This window comes from Suricata suricatta, chromosome 1 (genome assembly GCF_006229205.1).
Source record: "Suricata suricatta isolate VVHF042 chromosome 1, meerkat_22Aug2017_6uvM2_HiC, whole genome shotgun sequence".
Classification (NCBI taxonomy): Eukaryota; Metazoa; Chordata; class Mammalia; order Carnivora; family Herpestidae; genus Suricata; species Suricata suricatta.
This window is the reverse complement of record NC_043700.1, coordinates 75,172,520-75,189,961: the sequence shown is the minus strand read 5'-3', so window position 1 is coordinate 75,189,961 and position 17,442 is coordinate 75,172,520. Positions and strand designations below refer to the sequence as shown.

General features: G+C 37.6%; 1 long non-coding RNA gene across 1 annotated transcript in view; it reads left to right on the top strand.

Moving 5' to 3' along the window:
• The window catches only part of LOC115304852, a 37,215-nt gene extending 21,213 nt beyond the window's left edge, over nucleotides 1–16,002 (top strand). The window contains exons 3-6 of the long non-coding RNA XR_003914654.1: nucleotides 3,028–3,244; nucleotides 3,745–3,845; nucleotides 4,209–4,260; nucleotides 15,767–16,002. This is a non-coding gene — a long non-coding RNA (uncharacterized LOC115304852). The remainder of the gene's footprint in view (nucleotides 1–3,027; nucleotides 3,245–3,744; nucleotides 3,846–4,208; nucleotides 4,261–15,766) is intronic.
• Nucleotides 16,003–17,442: the final 1,440 nt, after the last annotated feature.

The window sequence follows — 17,442 nt, the reverse complement described above, 5'->3', positions numbered from 1 at the left end:
ACTGTTGGCAAGGTTATAAGACAGTCAGAAAAACAGTATGTCTGGCAATGCAACATAGTACATTTTAGAAAATAGATAATTTTTTTCTTTGACCATTTTTTTAAGTTTATTTATTCTGAGAGAGAAAGAGAGCATTCATAGAAGCAGGAGAGGGGCAGAGAGAGAAGAGAGAGAATCCCAAACAGCCTCCACACTGTCAGTGCAGAGCCCAACTCACACATTGAACCATGAGATCATGACCTGACCCCAAATCAAGAGTCAGACACTTAATTGATTGAGCTACCAGAGCACCTCAAAAATAGACAATTTCTGGGGCACCTGGGTGGCTCAGTCAGTTAAGCCTCTGACTTCAGCTCAGGTCATGATCTCACATTCGTGGGTTCGAGCCCGTGTAGGGCTCTGTGCTGACAGCTCAGAGCCTGGAGCCTGCTTCTGATTCTGGTCTCCTTCTCTCTCTGCCCCTCCCCACTTATGCTCTGTCTCTCTCTGTCTCAAAAATTAACAAAAAACATTTAAAAATTATTTAAAAAATAGACAATTTCTTAAAAAGTCAATATATCCTTACCTTTTAATCCAAAACTTTCACTCCTAAATTTTTACCCAAGAATAAAATAAAGCTTATTTATACAAAAGAAATTATACAAGAATAATTTATAACATGCTTATTTATAATAGCCAAAAATTGGAAATAGTCAAAATGTCCATCAACAAGTGAATGGATAAACAAATTGTGGTATAATATTGTAATGGAATACTTTTAGCAATGAAACATTATGAAATATTAACACAAAAAACTGTATGAATGGATCTCAAAAATACTATAATGAATGACAAAAGCCAGATACCAAAGAGTACATGATATTGATTCCATTTATAGATTCTATTTCTGGAACAGGCAACTCTATTCTTTGGCAATCAAAATTTAATCTAATTATTTGAATAGGGTAGGATAAACTCCCTAGGGTGACAGAAATATCATTATTTCTTGGTTCAACTAATAGCTACATGTTCATATACATTTGTCAAATCAGTTCCTTCTATTATAAGTAAATTATAACTTAGTAAAGTGGACTAAATTTTAAAATACATATCATAAAAAGTAATCTTAGTAATAAATTTTAAAATATTGTGAACCAGATAATTATTTTCTATAACTAGGAACAGCTTATCTCATTTTGCATGTCTTATTGAGGCAAAATTTACATGACATAGAAAAAACTATTTTAAACTGTCATTTAATAGACTCACAATATTATACAACCACTTACTCCATCTTCTACCAAAAAATTATCATCATCCCAAAATAAAACCCTCTGCCCATTAAGCAGCTACTCCCTACTGTCCCTGCCCCCAGCCCTTGGTAACCACTAATCTCCTTTCTGTTTCTACAGATTAACATATTCTGAATATTTTATATAAATGGAATCATAAAATGTGTGCAATTTTGTATCTGGCTTATTTCACTAGCATAATATTTTCAAAGTTCATCCATAGTATAGCATAGATCAGTATCTAATTCCTTTGTTAAAAAAAAAAAAGATTTTATTTTTCAGTAATCTCTACACCCAACGTGGAGCTTAAATTCACAACCCTGAGAACAAGAGGTACATGCACTACTGACTGAGCCAGCTGGGAACCCCAGTACCTCATTCCTTTTTATGGCTGAATAATATTCCATTGTGTGTATATAGCATAATTTGTTTACCTGTTCATCAACTAATGGACATTTGGATTGTTTCCATCTTTTACCTATTGTAAATAATGCTGCTGTGAACACGGTGTACAAATATTTGAGTAACTGCTTTGGATTCTTTTGGATATAAAACTAGGAGTAGCATTGCTGGGTGATATGGTAAATTTTTGTCTAACTTTTTAAGAAAACACCACCTACTTTCCACAGCAGCTGAACCATTTTACATTCCCACCACCAATGTAAGAGGCATCTAATTCTCCCCCTCCTTGTTAACACTTGTTATTCTCCATTTTGTTTGTCGTTTTATTTATAGCTACCCTCGTGAATGTGGAGTGGTATCTCATTGTGGACTTTCCATTTTTTTTTAATTTTTTTAATGTTTTATTTATTTTTGATACAGAGAGAGACAGAGCATGAGAGGGGGAGGGGCAGAGATAGAAGGAGACACAGAACTGGAAGCAGGCTCCAGGCTCTGAGCTAGCTGTCAGCACAGAGCCTGACGCGGGGCTCGAACCCACGAATGTGAGATCTGACCTGAGCCGAAGCCGGAGGCTTAACCGACTGAGCCACCCAGGCGCCCCTGGACTTTCCATTATTGTTATATAAAGCTTGAACACAGAGAGATTCATCGACTTATTTCCTTCCGAAACAGTTTTTGTTGCTATCCTGATAAGGAGTCCCCCACCCCATGTATACGCATTTTGTATCATTTAACAACAATAATAAAACTGATAATAGCTAATACTTATATAATGCTTATTGCTTATCAGTAATATTATTATTGTTGTTATTATTATTATTAATTGAACCCTCATTGCCACTCTATGGGGCAGGTATTGGTAGCTCACTTTGCAGATGAGGACACTGGAGTACTACGTACTTGTCTAGGAAATACTGGAGCTGTGATTCACACCCAGCCAGTCTGACTCCAGAGTTTATTTTTTACCTGTGGTTGCCAGGCTATTCCCCCAAATGCTTGAAGCCCTGTAGACCTTATAGAAATCAGTCTGGATAGTATAACTTAATTACAACCCATAAGTTCAAAATTTGGCACCCATTATATTTAAAATGCAAATATGAGATTAGACTTCTAGCTCTTTGTCTTAAAAAGACTGTTGCTATGGGGCTCCTGGCTGGCTGAGTCATTGAGTGTCTGACTTTGGCTCAGGTCATGATCTCACAGCTCATGAGTTCTAACCCTATATTGGGCTTTCTGCTGTTAGCAGTAGGGAGCTTGCTTCCGGTCCTCTCTCTCCCTATCTCTCTGCACCTACCCTGCTTTCTCTCTCTCAATAATCAAAGGACTGTTTTATGTCCCCTGAATGCACTTCTAGGCTCAGGAAGGGTCGAATGCCCTCGTTCTCAGCTGGCTGGAGCAAGGGGAGGATCAAAGGCTGGAGGGCCCTAGAGGTGGCTTCCTGCTACCTGTCATGCCACCCCCTCCGGAGACCTGTAAGGGGCCGCCATTCCATCTCACCGTGTAGCAAGAATTTTGCTCTGAAGTCTCCACCAACTACCCCAGGGAGCAGAGGCAAAAATCTGAGCAGAAAAGTAAGAAACCATAATCTTTAGCTTTCCTCTTTGGACCCTCTCCATTTTCCACCAGGCCTCCAAGCCCTGAAAGCAGCAATGAAATTTCGTGTCTCTGTGTAAAGAGAAAAAGGGCCAGTTTTTCCTCTGCCTCTGGAACTTGAAACTTCATTCCTAAGCAGCAGCTCCTGATTCAGCTCCTGGCTGATAGAAATTCTTCCATTAACCTCGCCTCATATTTTAGGGTTTCAGACGCAAAAGAACATTCCTTTCAAATACTTCCCCATCTCCCCCAAAATACAATCAGTCTTCAAGTGATAAAGAAAAACCAGATTTTTAAAAAACAAACCTTATAAAGAATTCATTTATAGCAAAAATCATGAACCACTGCTAAGAATGTGAGCAAGAATTATCACAAAATGACAAAGAATGACTCAGAAGATTTTACAATGTTCTCGAGTCCCCCAGAGGGTCCAGAGAGCCCTGAAACCTTTGTCCTCATGCTTGTCATTCCTGACCAGTGTTGGGCGGTGTTCTTGGTGTGTGGCCCTCCTATCTGATGAGAGAAAAGGCCTGCTGTCATGGCCCACCACTGTGCAGAAAAGAAGGAAATGGACATCTGGTGAGTACCTACTATGTGCCAGGTGCCCTACAGAGCACTGTACATACATGAGAAGTAGCATCAGATGAGAGAAGGGTCCTGGGGCCGGGCAGACCGAGGTTGATATTTAATGTCACCTCTCCCGGCCAAGTGATTTTACCTAATCACTTAACTGTTAGGCGCCTCAGTTTTGTTTTTTTTTATCTGTAAAATCTAATAGCTCACATGTCATAAGACAGCGGGGAGGACTACATTATTTAATACTTGCTAAGTGCTTTGCACATAGCCCAGAACAGAGAATTGCTCAGTGAGTATTAGCTATTAATAGCAGCACTATCATTATTACTGTTACTATAGTTCCGTCATCTCACATTCTCTTCTTAGGCAAAGTCAGAAAAAACTCAGAATGGGAAGAACTTCCCAAGCTCTATCAGAGGTAAGTCAGCTATTCCCAGGTTAATCCCAAGGGGCACATTAGCCTGTTAAATTGTTCCTTTCTCCTGAAAGTGTCTCTGCCACCAGGAGGCATCCGAGTGGATGCCAGGACTCAGTGCTCGGCTCTTAACCTGAGCAATGCCTGCTCTATAATTGCTCAAATACAAGTCTCTGTAGTTCTTTCTAGATTGCCTTGTGAAAATAGGATTCATCCCCAAATGTACGTCTGAAACAAAAAGTGCCATTACACCCAGTGCCACAGGTCAAGGGTGAACTCATTGCTAAAATAAGTGACTGCCTCCTGCTGAGAGATGCGTTGCTACTGCGCCGATAAAAACCCATCTCTAAGATGTCTCATCAATGATGGGTCAGTTGAAAACTTTTGCCCATTTTTAGAACAAAATTGGAATTGGCCTTTTATTGTGACTCAAAAGCAGATAGATAGAATCTGCAATTATTTGCTTCTTTGCATTTATGGAATTGCTACTCCCCCAAAGCAGGTGGCCTGAAGCAAACTGTGCCAGCTGCTTCCAGAATAATCCATGTTTGTACATTCACTTCCCCCCCACACACTCCAAAAAAAAAAAAAAAAAAGAAAGAAAAGGAAAATCTAGAGGAACTAAACAGAAACAGGCACATGTAAAAAACAGGTCTCTGACGCATACACTCCAGCCCACAGTAATCCAGATTTCTGTCCTCCCTTTCCGCTCAGTTAAAAGTACAATATTTAGCTCTTGTCTTACTTGACTTTTTGAATACTTTTGGAAACATTTACACTATTGTGTAATGGAAACTTTACAGCTTAATGGAAACTGCCTCAATCCAGGGGTGGCATCCTCCTCCCCAAGTTCTTTCGGCATCTCCCTGTCACTGGCCTTTCGTGGATGCATCTTCCCCCATGTTCCCCACTTACTCTGTGGGTATTCCCCAGGATGCCACCTCAATGCCCACCTCCTCTCACTATCTGGTACATGTAACTGCATGGCACATATAGCCTGTTACTAGTAGAAAGGGCATCTGAATGATTTCAACATTTCATGTAGAGAACAGTCCAAAAACGTCACACTTATTTTTGAAAAAATATATATAAGCTCATATAATTAAAAAAGCACTTATATGCCTAAAATACAGCAACTTAAGATAAAGTCTCTAAATCATGTCCTGTTTGTAAGAAGCCAGGAAAACAGACTAGTGGGAAAATTAAATTGCTATAACTTCTCTGAGAGCAACTTAGCAATAATTATCAGAAAGTCTTTATAATGTCTATATACTTTGAGGCAACAACTTTATTTCCACATAATAATTAGGAATATGTGCTAATATTCATCTTTTAAAAAGTTTTAATGTTTATTTATTTATTTATTTTGAGAGAGAGAGAGAGAGAGAAAGCGAGATGTGAGGGTCAGAGCAAGAGGAAGAGAGAGAATCCCAAGCAGGCTCCTTCCTCACTGTCAGTGCAGAGTTCGATGTGAGGCTCAAACTAATGAAATGTGAGATTCTGACCTGAGCCGAAATCAAGAGTTGGACACTTAACTGACTGAGCCATGCAGGTGCCTCTGTGCTAATATTCCTCTTAATGCTCAACTAAAAATGCATTGAAATAACCAAAAATCGAAAGCAATCTAGATAATTCAATAAACAAAGGCATATTCATATAATAACATTTAAAAATCTCTAAAATGTGTTATTTCATGAAAAAGTTTAAAAATAGCAAATAAACATATGTACATGGAGAAAACAAGAGGGGAAAAAGTGGAAAGAAGTCATATCCGGTATTAACAATGATTGTTTCTTTGTGTAAGAATTATGGATGATTTCTACTTTATTCTTTGAGCTTTTCTATATTTTCAAAATTCATTAAAATAGCATGAAGTTACTTTTATAAAAAAGGAAAAATAAACTTTTTTGGGAAAATTTTCCAAAAAGGGAGGTTATATACATAAAGATGGTATAGTTACCATTCTCCTAGAATAGTGAGTCTTGTAATGCATACACTGAGACTATTTGAAATGCAACATATATTACAGAAGGAATGTATTTGATTAAATAAATTTTTATATAGCTTATTGTCAAGTTGGTTTCCATATAACACCCAGTGCTCTTCCCCACAAGTGCCCTCCTCCATGACCATCACCCCTTTTCCCCTTACCCCCTCCCTCTTCAGCCCTCAGTTTGTTTTCAGTATTCAGGAGTCTCTCATGATTTGCCTCCCTCCCTCTCCCTAACTCTTTTTCCCCCTTCCCCTCCTCATGGCCCTCTGTTAGGTTTCTCCTCTTATGAAAACATATGGTTTGATTAAATAGATTTTAAATCCTGTTTGAGATCAATCTAGATACAAACATCTAAGTGGAGATGTCTCACTTATCACAACTAAATATAGGTAAAGTGACTCCAGAATTTGCCAAGAGTCAACTTAGCTTTCTCAAAAATACAGTGAGATACATAGTGCAAATGTGGAAGTCTTGACTTTCGGATTAGAAGGGCATCATTTACCTTCTATCTACCCCACTAACTAGCTGGCTAGACCTAGGGAAGGGACTCAACATGTTTAAATCTCAGGGCTTTTTAATTTGTGCAATAAGGACAATATTTTTGCTTTTTTGGGTTTTGGTGGGGTTTTGTTTTGTTTTGTTTCTTTTTTGAGAAAGAGAGAGAAAGAGTGCATAGAGGAGGGACAGGGGGCAAAAAGGAGAGAAGCTTAAGCAGGGTCTGTGCACAATGCTTTGCTCACTGTGGAGCTCTATCTCACAACTGTGAGATCATGACCTGAGCTGAAATCAAGAGTCAAATCTCAATTGACTGAGACACCCAGGCACCCCAAAGGACAACTCTTACCTCACATAGTGTGGCTGTATAAATCAGCTGATTCTTATTATTCATGGATTCCATATTTGTGAATTTGCTTACTTGCTAAAATTTATTTGTAACCTCAAAATCAATACAGTGTTTTCATGGCCACTCACAAATATGCTCAGAGCAGGGAAAATTTTGTGACATGACCCACATGTTTCCAGCTAAGGTTGAGTAAGTGATATTTTGCCTTGTTTCAATTCTCATAAAGTAAACAAGTGTTCTTTTACAATCTATTTAATGCCATGTTTTTCACATTTTTGTACTCTTTCTTAGTGATTTCACCATTTAAAATGGCTATCTAGTGTATTACTGATGCTGTCTAGTGTCCCCAAGTGCAAGAAGACTGTGATGTGCCTTAGAGGAAAAATACATGTGTCAGAAAAGTTTCATTCAGGCATAAGTCACAGTGCTGTGAGTTCAATGTTAATGACTCAACACTATATGTTGAATAAGGTATCTTTAAATAGAAACACACATAAAACAAAATTACATATTGATTAGCTGGTAAAAATTTTGTGACCAGAGGCTAATAGGAGCCTAACCCTGTATTTCCCCTAGGAGCAATGGTTCAGTATTTGATAATTCACTCTTCATGGCAACTTTTTTTTTTTAATTTTTTTAATTTTTTTTTTTTAATTTTATTTTTGATACAGAGAGAGACAGAGCATGAGAGGGGGAGGGTCAGAGAGAGAAGGAGACACAGAACCGGAAGCAGGCTCCAGGCTCTGGCTAGCTGTCAGCACAGAGCCCGACGCGGGGCTCGAACCCACGAACGTGAGACCTGACCTGAGCCGAAGCCGGAGGCTCAACTGACTGAGCCACCCAGGCGCCCCTTCATGGCAACTTTATAGACCATCCCTACTGTGAATAATGAGAAAAGACTGTATATACTATTTATTCCATGCTTTCCACAAATATTACATTAAGTGCATCATCAACTAGATTAACACCATGCATAGGATGAAGAAAAATGGGTAATCAATGCCTATTGAATAAATTAAAGTTGTCTTAAATAGAAACAACAGATGTCATAATACACCTATTTTTCATCAACATTAAGTTACCATTTCTGAAAAGCCTGAAGCATGATGGTGTTACAAACCTCCCTTGCCTGGACTAGAGTTGTTTGTAATAGTAGTTCATCTCAATCTCTCACAGGCCAATTTGCTCTTTAGTAGCCAAACATTCTTACATGGAGAACATCCAAAACACTTTCAAAATTATGTTTTGTCCTAAAAGTAATTACTGATTCTCTTTAAGGAGAGCTTTCCATCCACAATGAATGAATGAATGAATGAATGAATGAATTAATAAAATGAAAAATAAAAAGAAATTTCGCTTCTTTCCAACCTAATCCATTCTCCTCCTGCAAAAAGATACAATTACAAATTATTAGTGGAGATATACTGATTCTACAATATTCAACATCAATTGAATGAGAAAGAGTAGCCAGGAACAAAGTTGTTTTTTTTTTTTTTAAAAAAAGAGGGAAATATAACCTTAATCTAATCCTGAGGAATTTCAAAAAATTTTCTAATTGAAGAATCTACAAATGTGAGAGTCCTACAAAATACCACTATTCTTGAAAAGTTTTAAGGTCACGAAAAACAAAGAAAGGCAGAGAAATTGTCACAGATTTGAGGATCGTAAGGAGGAATGACAAGTAAATGTAATATATGATCCTGAGTTAGACCCTGAAACAGAAAAAGGACACTGTTGGAAAACATGAAATTATAATAATGTGTTTAGTTAAGGTGTGCCTGGGTGGCTCAGTTGACTGAGCATCTGACTTCAGCTCAGGTCATGATCTCACGGTTCATGGGTTCGAGCCCCATGTTCATAGGTTCTGAGCTGTCAGCACAGAGCCTGAAGCCTGCTTCAGATTCAGTATCTCCCTCTCTCTACTTCCCCTGCTCAGGCTCTGTCTCTCTCTCCCCAAAATAAATAAACATTAAAAAAAATAAAGTCTTTACTTAAGAATATTGTGTCAACCCAATTTCTTAGTTTTGCACATTGTATCTCAGTTATGTCTGGTGTTAACACTACCAGAAGCTGGGTGAAGACTATGGGAACGCTCTGCACTAACTTTGCAGTTATTCTCTAAGTCTAAAACTAAATTATAAAAAAGTTTTTGAAAAGAGAGTGAGTAGGAGAGAGTAAGAAAGGAAAGAGATAGCCCATCTACATTCAAGGTATAAATACTGAACTGAAGCCAGGTTAGTGTCGAAGGATGAACAAACAGCTACTTTGAAGAGTTGGACAATCTCCATAGGACCCATTATTTTTTTTAAAGAATTGACTGGAAGTAGTTCTTTACTAATACTATATGGGAGACAATTCTCCCCAGAACCCTTAAATTCCTGTCTTCTGGAGGATTTCTTTTAGGCACCTGATTACTGAGCGCACCTCCCAGGCTGACATGGTCCATACAGAAGAGGGACTAGGAAGCCAGAGTTCTGAAAACATAGACCCTATTTGGGTAACTGTATTGCACCTGAAAACTCAACATAAGGGCTATTAGTGGCCTAACAGTGTTTTCACTGGGCATGAGCTCTATGCCTGAGAGACAAGTATCTTTAAAGGTCCTTCTGCGAAAGCACAGGCTCTTGAGCCCCAGTATCATGTCATAACATGCATGACAATTCTAGCTCATAATTAGTACCTGCTACAATTTGTGCCCAAGTTGCTCTGAAGCCTGTTTTTACTTAAATTTTTGTTTTTCTATAATTACTAGAAATCACAATGGTTAGGATCTGAACGTAGAACAGGGAGCTATTATTCCTTTCCTGGAAATACATCAAAGCTGGAGTTTCTTACTCTGAAATATTGGAACATTTCTTTTAGTTTCCATAAGTTCCTTGAGCCAGCCCTTCCTGACAGCCAGCTGGTGAGGAAGAGGCATTCAGATCTGACTGCAGAGATTTAACTGTTCACTGCGCATCCATATGATTTTAGGACAGTTGTCACAATCATATTCTGCATCTATCCAAAAAATATGAAGGCTCAGAACTATAAACCAAGTTCTGTCTATCAGATACAATAAATTCAAAGTAATCGCTTCAGAGTGTCAATGAGTCATACTTCCTCAAATTAAAAAAAAAAAAAACCTCAAAGATCCTAAATCATAAGTTCTGCATAGAATAAATGCTCTCATTCTGGGACAGACAAGAGGCCTAGATGACCCAGGTATGCTTGCAACAATGATGGTGTAGGGCAGTAACAAAGCAGCAGTAGTAATGGTAATGATAGTAAGAAATGCTAACACTTACTGAGCATTTACTGTGTTCCAGACACTGTATCATGCACGTGGTGTGTATTATCACTTGTAATCCTCTCCATAACCTTCTGAGGTAAATATGATTATTGTCTGCCATTTGAAGTATAAAGGAACTAAGACTTCATGAGGTTAAATAACTTGCAAGAGCTGACAGGACTAGTAAATATAGGAAATGAACAAAATCAACCTGACCCCAGAGCCGACCAGCTGAACCATTACACTGCACCGAGCATTGTGCAACTTGATACATTCTAGGTTCCTTGTTACCCCGATTTCCAAACCAACATGACCTTTATGAGATGCGTTTAAGCAAAGGAAGTGCTCAGGAGCCACTTTAGTCTTTGGTCACTCCCTCCCTAAATCTTGCTCGGGTCTCTAGTCTTGACTCCTGAAGGAGTCCTCATGGTTCCCAAGGCTTGGATTCACCAAGCAGTTTCATATCCAATGTTTAAATGTGATTGCCTCTTCCTTGGTCCTTGGGGGTAGTCCTTCTCTAAGGCTAAGAGCTAAGGGCTGGGAATAGGCTTGTTTTCTGGTCCTCCCTCTGCCACTAATTACCTCTCTGAATTTTAATAAGCCTCCTTATTTCTGTGGTTGTGGGGCGGGGGGAGGGGACTGTACTTCATAGAGATATTTTAAGCAAAGAAAATTTTTTTTATCTGAGCATAAAAATAATCTAAGCATTTACTAAACCGAATTGACAGAGTAATGAAAAATCCTGGGAGTTTAGACTCACTTTAAGAATCTAAAAATCACCTCACTCAACTCATGTCTCCACCCTTGCCATCTGTATTACAAATACCACCCAGTCTCTTCTCTAATGGACACTTTTATAGTTGTGGGCATGCTGCCAGTCTGGCCTGGTTTTCTTTTTGGGAACTGTCTCCTACTTTCCATGAGATTCTTTCTATTGAACCCAGCCATGCCATCAAAAAGCCCTTTAAACCCTGCAGACCAACACTCAGGCTGACCAATGAGAATAATTTGTCATCCTGATACAAAAACCCAAGAAGCATTTTCCAAGTCCTCTCTGAGGGACTGACATGGGTATTTCTTTTGTGCTTTAAATCCAAACTGTAAGAATCCCCAAGTTTGTGGCCACCAGGGATAAGTTGCCATAGAGAGAGACTAAGAATAAAACAGAGGAGTGATAAGCAATATTGAAAGAGAGAGATAGTGACAGAGACAGCAACAGGGACAGAAAGTTGACAAGATTATCTGAACTCTCATAACCAGCTACGTCTGAAACCAGACCTACCACTTGAAGCTCCCAGTTAAGTAAGCCAAAATTCCCTTGTATATTTAGTTGTATGGGATTTTTCGTCACTTGCAACATACAGTCCTAACCAACACACTGGACACTAACAATGTCATCAATACCCAAGTCTCCTTCTTAATTCTTTTAATGTTTATAACTGTCAAAAATGTAAGAAATGTAAATGATGACAATAAGTTATTTTTCACCCATCAGAGTGACAATGATTTTCAAAAGTGATAATACCTAATGTTTCTAAAAAGGCGTGGGAAAATACGTAATTTGCCACTGGCACCTAATGTCTTTATCACATACGTATTTCAATTCATTTCCCAAGGAAATAAGCAAGCAAGTACTAAAAATAATAACTAGCATTTATTGAACACTTTCAATGTGTCATATTAGATCATTTGACTCTGATGATAATTCTATAAGGTAGATAATATCATCATGATCTATATGGATTATAAAACTAAGTTGTAGTTTTTATAACAATTAAAATATTTATTACAGGAAGGGCCACCTCCGATGAATCATTCCCGCCTGTATCTATGTCCTTGCATAATCCCCTCCCACAATGACTCTGGGTTTGGCCCTGTCACTTGTTTTGTTCAATGAGATATAAGCAAGTGTCACAATAGAGCATTTCCCTTTCTCTTTCTTCTTTTGAAATCTTGACACAATGCCTAAAACCCTAGCCTGGTAAGACTCAAGGTCAGTCAACAGCCAGCACCAAGCACCAGACAGGGGGTGGCTAAACTGGACAACCTAGCCATGGCTGACTTCTCAGATGATTTTAGCCACATGAATGACCCCAGATGGGAGAAGAAGCTCAAAAGGCTGGGCTCACAGACTCATGAACCATAAATGAACCATAACATGGCTGTTTTAAACACTAAGTTTGGGGCTAGTTTGTTTTACAGCAATAGATAACTCAGAGACAACTTTATGAGAGTTTTGTTATAGCTAATTTATACATGAGGAATCTAAGACTTAGTTGCGTAGTCTGTCTGGTAAGTAGCAGAGCCAAGATTTACAGGGACATAGCTAATAATCTTAAGAGAACATTCTTAAACTCCATCTTTGTAAAATAACTGAAAAGCATTCAAAGGGGGGTTGTTTCAGAATTTCTGTTACAAATAGATACAATAAGTGATACAATAAAGTACCACTAATGATAGAATAGAATGTAATTATCCTCCCAGCAATATAAACCCATTGTTGATCTGAGAAGATAATAAAAGTTCACCTTTGTTGGGTGTTACTATGTGTCACACGTTGTCCTTAGTGTTTTATGTCCTTTATTTCATATGCTATTCACAACAGCTCTGTGAATATTGTGACTTGTTCTCATTTATTATTATTCTCAATTATTCCCATTCCCCATCTCCTTAAAAATGAGGAAAATGAGTGCAGAGCAATTGAACAACTTGCCCAAGGTCAGTAAGTGGCAAAACGGGGAACCTGACTTCCAAGGCCATGTTCCTAACCACAGCATCATGCTGTCTGTTTTTCCCACAATGTATTTTTAGTTGAGAAAGATCAGATTATGAAAACAATATGTGTTTCCATTTTGGTAACAGAAAAGAAAGTGTGGGTGGTTGTGTGGCCTGTGTTTATGCAGGCATAGGAAAGAATATGGAGGAACTGCTAAGTATACAGTATCAACTGTAGTTATTCCTGACTGGTAGGATTATGAATGATGTTTCCTCTATGTGTCTTACAGATTTTCTGATTTTTTGCAATAAAAATTTTACAACTCTGATCATGGGAAATATACAGCTCTTTAAAAGTAAAACCTTAGCACTTCAATATTTAAAAATTATAAAATAGATTTTAAAATTTTCAGAATAAACAAAATCTTATGTGACCATATTAAAAACTACAAATTACTTTGTAACTATGTATGGTGACAGATGTTAACTAGAGTTACTATGGTGATCATTTTGTGTTAGATAGATATACAAATATCTAATCCTTATGTTGAACCCCTGAAACTAATATAATGTTATGTGTCTATTACACCTCAATTAAAAAACAAAATAAGTACAAATTAAAAGATAATTAAAACAATTCATCAGTTAAAAAAATTTTTCTCGAGGCGCTTGGGTGGCTCAGTCTGTTAAGCCTCCGACTTCAGCTCAGGTCAGATCTCACGTTCATGGGTTCGAGCCCCGCGTCAGGCTCTGGGCTGACAGCTAGCTCAGAGCCTGGAGCCTGCTTCCTGTTCTGTGTCTCCTTCTCTCTCTGACCCTCCCCCTCTCATGCTCTGTCTCTCTCTGTATCAAAAATAAATTAAACATTAAAAAAAATTTTTTTTAATTTTTTTCTCATCAAATGGGCATCTTTTAAATGTTAATTCTCAGTGCTTACAAGGGGTTTAGCAGATGCATATTTTCAAATGCTGCCCCTGGGAACATAATTGCCACAACCTATCTGAAATTTAAGCTAGCAGTATGTATTAAGAAAGAATTAATATCACAACAAGTGTTGGTGAGGATGTGGAGAAAAAGGAACCCTGTGCACTGGTGGTAGGAATGCAAACTGGTGCAGCCACTGTGGAAAACAGTACAGAGGTTCCTCAAAAAAATTAAAAAATAAAACTACCTTATAATCCAGGAATCACACTACTGGGTGTTTACCAAAAATATACAAAAGCATTAATTCAAAGGGATATATGTTTATTATTCCCTATGTTTATTGCAGCATTATTTACAATAGCTAAACTCGAAGTAACTCAAGTGTCCATAGATATATGAATGGGTAAAGAAGTTCAGATAGATGATAGACAGATAGGTAAATAGGTAGATAGATAGATAGATAGATAGATAGATAGATAGATAGATAGATAGATGGATGAATGAGTAAAGAAGATACATATATATAATGGAGTATTTTTCAGCAATATAAAAGAATGAAATCTTGCCATTTGCAACAACATGAACGGAGCTAAAGAGTATAAAGCTAAACTAAATAAGTCATTCAGAGAAAGACAAATACCATATGATCTCACTCATATGTGGAATTTAAGAAACCAAAACAAATGAGCAAAGGAAGAAAACAAACCAAGAAACAGACTCTTAACTATAGAAAATAAAGTGATGGTGACCAGAGGGGAGGTGGGTGGAGAAATGGATGAAATTGGTGATGGGAATTAAAGAATACACTTATCATGATGAAAAAATAATAAAATAAAATAAAAGAGCAAATAACAAAATAAAATTGCACATAAAAATAATTAATATTATATGAAACCGAGGCAATGGCATCCTATTTATAATCCAACAAGTTAAAAAAACCCAACTCCAACAATACAAAAATGGTTCAGTGGGTAATGCAGCATCCATGTAACAGGAAAGAATATAGACATTAAAAATCCTGTTTTCATAAAATATTTAATAATACTCATTATCCCCTATTTCTTTCTCCTATTACTCAAAAAGCAGATTAGTAAATACCAATAAAATCCATATGCAAGTAAATATGTGTGAATGAAAGTATAAATGTGCCCTCCCCACAAAAAAATCCTGAAATTAAATACACAAACATTTAAACCACGATCTCTAAGAAGTGGCATTTTAGGTAATTTTAATTTTCTACTGAATGGTTGTCAAGTGCCTAGGACAAGTCCATGTTCAAATCAATTGATACTAAGAGGCATAGTTAGTAGCATTCAAAGTCAGGATCTCTATGCCAGATTTTGGTCATGACAGCTATTGCACCTGTGAATCATGGCACACTGAAGGCCATTACAGGGGTGAGCGCCAGGAGTTTTGCTGAGTATGATTAGAACCACAGTCCAGATGAAGAATGATATTCCTGCAGTTCTCAAGGGACAGACCTCACAAAGCTGCAGGTACTTCAGGGACTCAGATATAAACTGGTTCTTCAGCCAGAACACGGAAGAGTCTTTGTAAGCTTCTTCAGCATATAAGTCATTTTTAAATTGAACCTATTAAAGAATAGCAATCACAGCACCTGCCACTAATGTGTATTTATATGAAACATATAAAACATCTGGGTCCAGATCTCCCCCCAAATCACAATATCACACTTTGAATGTGGTTTCAGTAACCAGAATCTTATTCTAGGTACTTCTTCCTCTCCTCCCCCCAACTCCAGGTACTTCTAACCTGCCAAGGCCACCTTCTAGAAGGAGCAGGAGAGGCCTCATGTACTTTCATAGAGAGTCATGGCTACCTCCAAGTTAAGTATCATTTTCTCATCTGTATCAAAACATGACTAAGCCAGGATTCAAACCTGTCAAACTGCAAAGCCTAAGGTAAATTTTAACCTGTGGCCTATGAATGTGAAAATTTCTGTCTTCTCCCCATCTACTCCCTATGGTGGGGAAAGCATTGTACCAATATTTGCTATAAAGAGTGCTTAAGTGAGTAACAGAATGGATGAATCCATGGGTCTGATGGCAGTTCCTAATTTTGATCCAAATTAACTAAATCTTGACTTTTAATCCAAACTATTAAGTTTTTAATTTACAGCCCTACTCTATTATTTTGTTACCAAAAAGTAGCTTACACAGATGCATAAAGCATAAGATAATATGAAATAAAAGTAGGAGAGAAAGGGGGAACCTGGGTGGCTCAGTTGGTGAAACATCTGACTTCAGCTCAGGTCATGATCTCGTGGTTCATGAGTTCAAGCCCTGTGTTGGGCTCTGTGCTGACAGCTCAGAGCCTGGAGCTGCTTCAGATTCTGTCTCCTTCTCTCTCTGCCCTTCCCCCACACATACTTGGTCTGTCTCTCACTCTTTCAAAAATAAATAGTAAACAACAACAAAAGGTTGTTAAGTAGATAAGAAAGAAAAGCAAACAATGGTAGGGACACAAAAAGGTGCCAGCATCAAGGCTAATATAAAATCACACATCATCACATTCCTCTAAGCCCTTGGTATTAGCTCTTTTATAAACAAACAGCATTTTAGAGTTGTGCCAGTAAAATTCTAAGACAGTATGATGATGTACTACCTATTACCTGGTGATGTCCTAAAAAGACAGGACAGCTTTCCTATATGCTGCTTTGCATGACAACAGTCAGTAGCTCAGAACTGTTTTTAGAACCTGATAAACACGTGACCATGGATTGTGAACTAAAAACCCTTGAGACACATAACAGCAGTTATCACACTGGTTGCGATTACCAATGCCTATAAAGGATGAAGATGTAATTTAAAATCACAGAAATGCTAAACTCACCACCTTCAGTCTCGATAATGTGCTACTAAATTTCAGTCCCCCAAGTAATGCTGGAACAGTACTAGGTCCATGGTAGTTACAAATAGTGTAGAACATTTATTGTATTTAATGCTATTAATATGATATAATTGATTTGATTGATAATACAGGAAACCAATGTAGATGTTGATTTCTACTTTAGAGATATTTTATCAATGACCTACATCACACAGCTCAACTACATACTTATTCAGGAACAATGATTTTTCTCTCTAAGGAAGTTCTAATATTCAGACATGCTACCCCCAACACCAAGAATGAAGAAAAAAATCAGACATTTGTGAGCAAGTATAGCATCTTGAAACATTAAAAACATACACTGAGGGATCCTAATACTACTAAAAAGGTTATTCCAGAACCAGGAATGGATACTGAGGGTACTCAGAAGAAGTCACACGAGCAATTTTAACAAAATCTTCCCTGCTTCCTCCTCCCTCCATCCATAAACTAAGTCTGTATGGTTGGTTAATATCAGTAATTTTTTAATTTTAAGCAGTACATGAACTAAGGATCTCTTTATTTTTTTTAATTTAAAATTTTTATTTA